At 32.3% G+C, this 7,327-nt stretch overlaps 1 non-coding gene across 1 annotated transcript; it reads right to left on the bottom strand.

Moving 5' to 3' along the window:
* Window positions 1–6,603: 6,603 nt before the first annotated feature.
* On the bottom strand, window positions 6,604–6,710 carry LOC115703457 (small nucleolar RNA R71). The gene has a single exon (XR_004009219.1). It is a non-coding gene; the product is annotated as a small nucleolar RNA R71 (small nucleolar RNA).
* Window positions 6,711–7,327: the final 617 nt, after the last annotated feature.

The following is a 7,327-nucleotide window of genomic DNA, read 5'->3' as shown; positions in this document are numbered from 1 at the left end:
TGCCTTGCCTTTTTCTCCTATTTTAAGAGTGGATGTTTTGTTTTCTTCTCGTTTGCCATTCTCCCTGATTTTATTAATATAGATTTGATAGTTCATTCTTACTCTCTTTGGACTTCACTTTGTTACTGCTCAGAGTAATTGAGCAGTTGAGCTCTTTACTGTCAAGTCTGTGATATTCAACTTATATAATCTCACTTTCATAATTGATGGAAAATATTTTTTTTTTTTGAAAAATAAAAGGTTCAATAGTTAAAACACACGTGTGAATTTTTTTTTATTTTTTATAATATTTTAATTGAAAATTACTTTTCATAGTTGCAAAGAGGGTAAACAAAAAAAGTGTTGGTGGCACACTTCACAGTAGAAATAGAAATACATGTGTTTTGTACTTTTTTTTTTCTAAGAACTTCGAAAGCTGTAAATAAAAAATATATTATTAAATATTATTAAATTGTACAGTTACCATATAAGTGGAAATGAAATGACAGTTTTTGCTAAATTCTAAAAATGTTATAAGGTAAGTTTATAGTACACTTTCTTTGTTGGTAGACTTCTTATTTGTTTTATTATTTAGGAGAGATTTTCAGTTTTTTTTTTTTAACGATGGCCTATATTACAATTGTGTACCATCACTTTTAATTTTTTTTTTTTTAATTTTTGAATAATTTACAGTGTTAAAAATAAAATTTATATATTTTCTTACATTTGTGATTATTTTTTCTTACACGTGTGGTAAGTTTTACACTTTATTTTTAGTAATATAATCTATTTAGAGTATTTTAAAAATTTATATGAGTCTTAAATAAGTATAATGTCCGTGAAAAAAAATTAATTAATTTTTTTTAAGAAACCAATAGGAGGTCAACGAGGAGGGGTGTACAGTGTACTGCATAAATTTTGAATGTTATAATGAGAAAGTAGTTGGTAAGTTATGAATATGCAAATTATTCTTAAGTTAAAGTAATACCATTGAGCATGCTTATTTATTTTTATTATATAAATATGATGAGAAGATTGAAATGATTAAAACTTATTTTAATTTTTCGGTATAAATTAAAACGTGGAGATCTTGACAGTTGACGCATTCTATTCTATTCTACTAGTCTTAGGTAGATGTAGCCCTCTTTTATCTAAAGGGACTCCTAAAAAGTTAAGACAATTTTAAACTAATTTCATGACTTTACTAGCTACTAGCTGTGCCTGGCAGTTTTAGAATGCTTTCCTTATAAAAAATTGTTACATTCCATGAGGGATGTCTTTTTAGTTTTTATTTACTGTTTTGCTAATAGGGTGATTCATAGTTTTGTGAGGATGTCTTGTTCTTTTATTTCTAAGTTGTTATCTGTTGCATAAATGTTTTTTTAATTACTCAAATGATTTATAATCTTATCATATAAATAGATATATTGTGTGTGCATTGATTTCATATTTTGGAGTATCCATAGTCACAAGATGGGAAAGTATCCATTGTTTTTTTCTTCTTAGAACCAGAAAAGAAGATGGTGTTTCTTATAATAGTACAAAAGTTTTTTTTTTTTAATTCGTAATCCTCCATGAGACTGATTGAAAATAATCCTTGTAGTCATAAAATAAGGTCAAATGTTATAAAACTACTTAGTTAAAAAAAAAAGAAGAAAAATAATGGCAAAAAGATTACAGTTCCAGATGTCAGTTAGCAGACCAAGGCTTTGGAAAGTTTCGGCGCCGTTCCCTTTGTCCAAAACAATAAAGGTTTACTTAAAATGCATTTCACTCGATCGATCTATATGATGAAAATTCAAAAGTGTCATCATTGAACATAGTAAACCATGCTTTTTTTTTTACTTTCAAAATGTCAATTTGCTTATATCTGAAAAATAAAATGTCACTTTGGTATAAAAATTGGTCACACTCCATTTATCAACTATCGCATTCCTTTTGAACCAATTTGGTCAAGTTAGTGATTCGATTTGGTCTCATTATTCCTCCTTAAGAAGAGGAGAGAGAGAGAGAGAGAAAAGGAAAGGAAACCACTAGCACAATTTGATTTTGATGGGACTTTATGGGTTTATTATGTCAATTATTTCAAATAAACATGGGCTCTCTAACCTTAATCCTCATGTTAAGCAAGCCTAATATATATTTGACCCAACAATATTTTCTACATATATTTTGATGGGCTTTATAGTTAGATGAAAATTATTGGCACAATCCTAATACTAGGAAAATTTACACTTATTTTTTTCAAATATAATTGTATGATTTTATTATTATTTAATTTTTATGGATTTTTTTATTTGTTTTTTTGTTTGTTTGTTTTTGTTTTTTTACAGAAGAATATTTCTTTTACGTTGCTTTCTTGTAAGAAAAACAACAATCTGTATAATTGTAAAAAATAAATCACGTTGCGTTTGTGTACTAGTAACACCAAAATAATATTTTCAGAAACAACCAAAAAAATAATACTCCGTATATTTATACAAAAATATATCTGTAAAATGTAAAAATTTATCATTTTTTTTTTTTTATATTTATGAAATAATTCTATAGCTCCATACATTTAGCTAAGGTTCTTTACATGCAATTATGTGAGAGATTGAATTACATGTATATTTTTTTCCCCAACAAAAAGAAAAAAAAATAAATAAAAGAAATAGACCAATAAAATCCACCCACATTGAAGAGTAGCCTAAATTAATACATCATTAACTTCCCCACAAGTTTCAAAAGGGTGGGGCTTTGTTGTTCCTCACTTGCACTAATGATTCAAAGTTCTTTCTCCACCTTTTGTGTGAGAAAAGAAAAACATTACTTTTATTTTTGGTTCAATTTTTGTCCTTTTTCTCTCCTAATATTTGGTCATAGTTTTAGGCCATTTCAGAAAGAAAACCAGCATATATCTCTAGTTTTTAATTTTAGAAAAAGTTTCTCCTATGCATGAGGCTCAAATTTTTTGAATTAAATATATTTATACAAGAGAATAAGAGAAATAATAAAAGGGTCATGATATTCCCATTGAACACATGATTCACTTAGGTCCACATGAATAGATATCTTCACTCCAATAAAAGGTAAGCCAAAAGTAAAAAATTGTAATGAGTCAAATTCCAATTTTATAATCTGGGGTAGGCTCTTCATTAATTTATTGACGAGCTTTGTTTGTAGAATAACCAATTTTTGACATAAATTAAAGACTTTACAAGTACTTTTGTAAAGATAATGTTTATTTAATTCTTTCTTTTTTGGGCCAGACAAACAATTTTAATTCAAGTTATGAATACATGATTTTAATCTTCTCATCTCTTCCTTACAGGTATTATTTTACTGAGACATTAATTGTTTCCTAATCTTCCCTACAAGATTTGGACAAAATAGAATTTGGACCACTATGCCAACTCTTCCAAATAAAAGCCTTAAATCTCAATTATTTTGGCAGCAAAGCTGTTAATAAACTACTTAGTTATAGATCTAAGCATATATATAGAAAATTTAAAAGAGTGAAAACTAATTAGACAAATGATGTTTAGGCCAAAAAATGATAGCATAGCAGTAAACTAAGGGCAAAGGAAAAAGAATTTGATGGGATCATCATTACCATCCGATCGAGGAATCCTGTGTGTGGTATGATTAGTCCAACAGTTCTTTTATTTTTGCTAAAGATGATTATTAGTCCAATAGTTGTTTCACTAAGACAAGTCATCTATTGCTATTTGAGAGAAGAGAATTATTAAAATGTTTTATTGGTACCTAACACCTTCCTCAGTGTCATACTTTATTGGTAATTAAGTATCGAGTCTCATATAACTTAATAAAATAACTTTTAAAAAATATCGCTAACTAATTATAGAGTGCCACCTATAAAAAATACTGGGTACTACTAGTTGTCTCTCTTCCCTGTCATTATTGTCGGTGTCTTATTCAACAACCTCTCCTCCACAATGTCCAGCAGCCACAGCCGCTCACAACACAACCTAATTTTTTTTTCTGTTATAAAATATAATATAAAATAAATAATATAATCTTAATATAATTTTTTTAGTAATATATATTGTTATATCCAATTTTTGAGAAATAAAAAAAAAAATCAACTTTGCAACTTTGATCAAGACTTAAAAATGTCAAATAAATTAAGACATCCTATTTGAGGGCCCCATGATATCTCTAGGAGTCTCGAAAACATTGACCAACCAATTAGTGTCGGGACTCACACACCCAAGTGTGCCCAAATTAGAATTTATGGGCCCACGTGAGTATTTTCACCCTAGAGACCTCAATCCGACAAGGAACCCAGTAAGGACTTGACTTATTTAGGCATAAAAAGGCTTGAACTAGAACATAAAGTTAAAATTGCACAAGGAGCCATTCAATAATGCATGGCCGAGCACTGCCACATGATGATGGCAATGCTCTCTCTCTTTTTGTGGAGCACAACCACAAGAGGATGGCCGTTTTCTCTACTCTCAAAATACCAAAAGAGACTTCTCAAAATATGTTCCCTCAACACGCATGAGTGCAACACAAGTGAAAGAAACTATTTCTCACCAAGAAATTACCCTAGCTAACCTATGCCATCTTTGTGCACAAATGAGTGGCAGAGGTTGGCCACACTAAATGGGAAGGAGATTATTTGCCAAAAGTAATTTTTCATCATATACATGTCAAAACCAAGTGAGGAAGGCCACCAAGTGGTGTAGAAACCACTTGGCCAACCACTGCCATCTTTGTGGTCCAAAGAGTGGCAGTGGTCGACTACAACAAATGGTGAGGAATTTCTTTGGCCAAAGCATATTTCCAATATAAAACTATCAAATACAAGTGAGAAAAGTCACCAAAGGATGTACAACCCCTATAGGCGACCACTGCTATCTTGGTGTCCCAAAAGATGGCAGTGCTCTCTTCTACCAATTGGCCAAGAACCAATGTGGCTAAAGTATTTTTCTAGCATCCATATGACTAAAATAAACAAAAAAAAAAAAAAAAAACCATCAAAGGCTTCCCATAAGCCTTGTGCGACCACTGCCATCTTTTGGCACCAACTGATGGCAGTGGTATCTTGTTAGGGTTTCGGACATTGAAATGAGGTTTTGGGGTTCCGAGACTCCCAAGATATGATTCATCGTAAAAAAAAAACAAGTCAAAAGACACCCTGAGTTGTCTAGAAACATGCACGGCCAAGAACCGCCACTTGGACGTGGCACGGTTGGATTTGGAGCTAAAAAGTACATAATTCCTTTCAGTAAAATAGGCATAACTCTCTCAATTTTGATCAAAATGACTTGGTTCAACTCGAATTGGAAATATATTTTCAAGAAGGATTTAAGTGTGTCTCATAGTCATAGCTCAATTATGAAGTTATTGGACTCAAAATTGGCTCACAAGATAGACTGACACACTTTACTCGGAAATTAGTTGGGGTTATTAAGTGAGAGCTACAATGGGGTGTTTGGAGAGCTATGCCACAACCCATGTGGCATCACGACCAAGAAGTGCCGTCCCAAAATACTTCTCTCTAATTTTGTGAATTCCTAGCTAAGAGGTGACATTCCTTGTCACTCCTCTCCAATTTTGTGTATTTCTAGCTGAGAGGTGACATCCCTTGTCACTCCTCTCCAATGTTTGCATTTTCAAAGCGCAACGCCACACAAGAAAGATTTAAGACAAGGGAAATAACCAACTTCAACAACAATCCCAATGTTTGTGGGATATTTGCCTAGGAATAAAGGATATTTTTCATGGATATTTATTTATTCCTATTTTTATTCATTATTTAGAATAACTTATGAGATTTGAAAGTTCGACACCCTGACATGTGGGGGATCACTAACAAACCCTAGGCCTATATAATGATAGTGATAGGTAATTGATGATCAATCCTCATGGGAACGATACTTTAGTTAACATTATATTACTTGATTCGATTACGTATACTTGCATATCAATTTTACCAAATAAGTTTTTGGCATCGTTGTTGGGGATTGAATTTATTAATATTAGTTTAATTAATTTTCATTCTAATTTGATTATTGTTTTCTCTTGTTTCTAACATGTTTGGTTGAGACTTTTCCTATCTATGGTGAATCTATTATATGCCCAGTAGAAGAGGTGCAAAGAGCCTTGTTTCTTTGAATCCTGAGATTGAGAAATCCTGCAAGCAAAATAGAAAGAATAAGAGAGAAGCAAGAAACCAGAGAAGATGGCACATAATGAAGGGAATGATCTGATTCCTGGAGTTATGCAAGGAGGCCAAGCTCACCCTAATTCTAAAAGGAGCCTACGTGAGTATGTACTCCCTACTTTGACGGGGGTACAAAACAGTATCAAACTACCAATAGTAGAGGCCAACAATTTTGAGATCAAGCCACCTATCTTACAAATGGTGCAGTCCACTGTCCAATTTAGTGGATTGACTTCTGAAGATCCTTACACTCAATTGGCTAATTTTCTTGAGCTTTGTGGCACTTTTAAATACAATGAAGTGAATGGTGATGCTATCAAAATGAGGCCTTTTCCATTCATATGAAAGGGTGAAAAGTTGGTTGAATTATCTACAACCAAATTCAATTGTCACTAGGCAAGATTTGGCTCAAAAGTTTATCTAAATTCTTCCATCCTTCTAAAGCTGCTAAACTGAGGGGAGAAATCATTAACTTTTGCTAGAATGATGGTGAATCTCTGTATGAAGCTTGTGAGCGGTTTAAAAATCTATTGAGAAGATGCCCTCACCATGGTATTGCATAGTGGATGGTGGTTCAAAATCTACTAGGACCATCATTTACGCTGCATGTGGAGGCACATTCATGAGCAAAAGTGCAACTGGACCTTATGAATTACTTGAAGACATGTCTATGAACAATCATCAATATTTTAATGAAAGAGCAATTGGGAAGAAGAAAGCTGGTATTCATGAGTTGGATGCTATTATTGCTTTGACAACTCAGGTAGCTACACTCACTAAACTGTTACAAAAGACAATTGAAGCTGCCAAAATTGTTCAAGTCTCAATTGGGTGTGAGGTTTGTGGAGGACCACACACTTTTGACAAGTGTGAATCAACTAAAGATGTTGTGATGACTCCTACTCAAGTGCAAGCCATAGCCAATTTTCAGAGGCAATTCAACAAACCCTTCTTCAACTCATTTAATAATGGATGGACAAATAATCAAGGATAACAACCTCAATTTTAGAACCAAGCTTCTACTTCTCAACAACAAAATACTCAAGCTCCACTTACTCCAGCAATTGATCTACAAGCTGCTTTGCTTACTCTAGCTAATATACAAACTCAGTTCATGACTGAGACTATAGCATCCATCAGAAATCTTAAAATACAAGTGGGACAATTGGCTAA

The sequence above is a fragment of the Cannabis sativa genome, chromosome X, assembly GCF_029168945.1.
Source record: "Cannabis sativa cultivar Pink pepper isolate KNU-18-1 chromosome X, ASM2916894v1, whole genome shotgun sequence".
Lineage (NCBI taxonomy): Eukaryota > Viridiplantae > Streptophyta > Magnoliopsida > Rosales > Cannabaceae > Cannabis > Cannabis sativa.
This window is presented reverse-complemented; position numbering and strand designations above follow the sequence as displayed.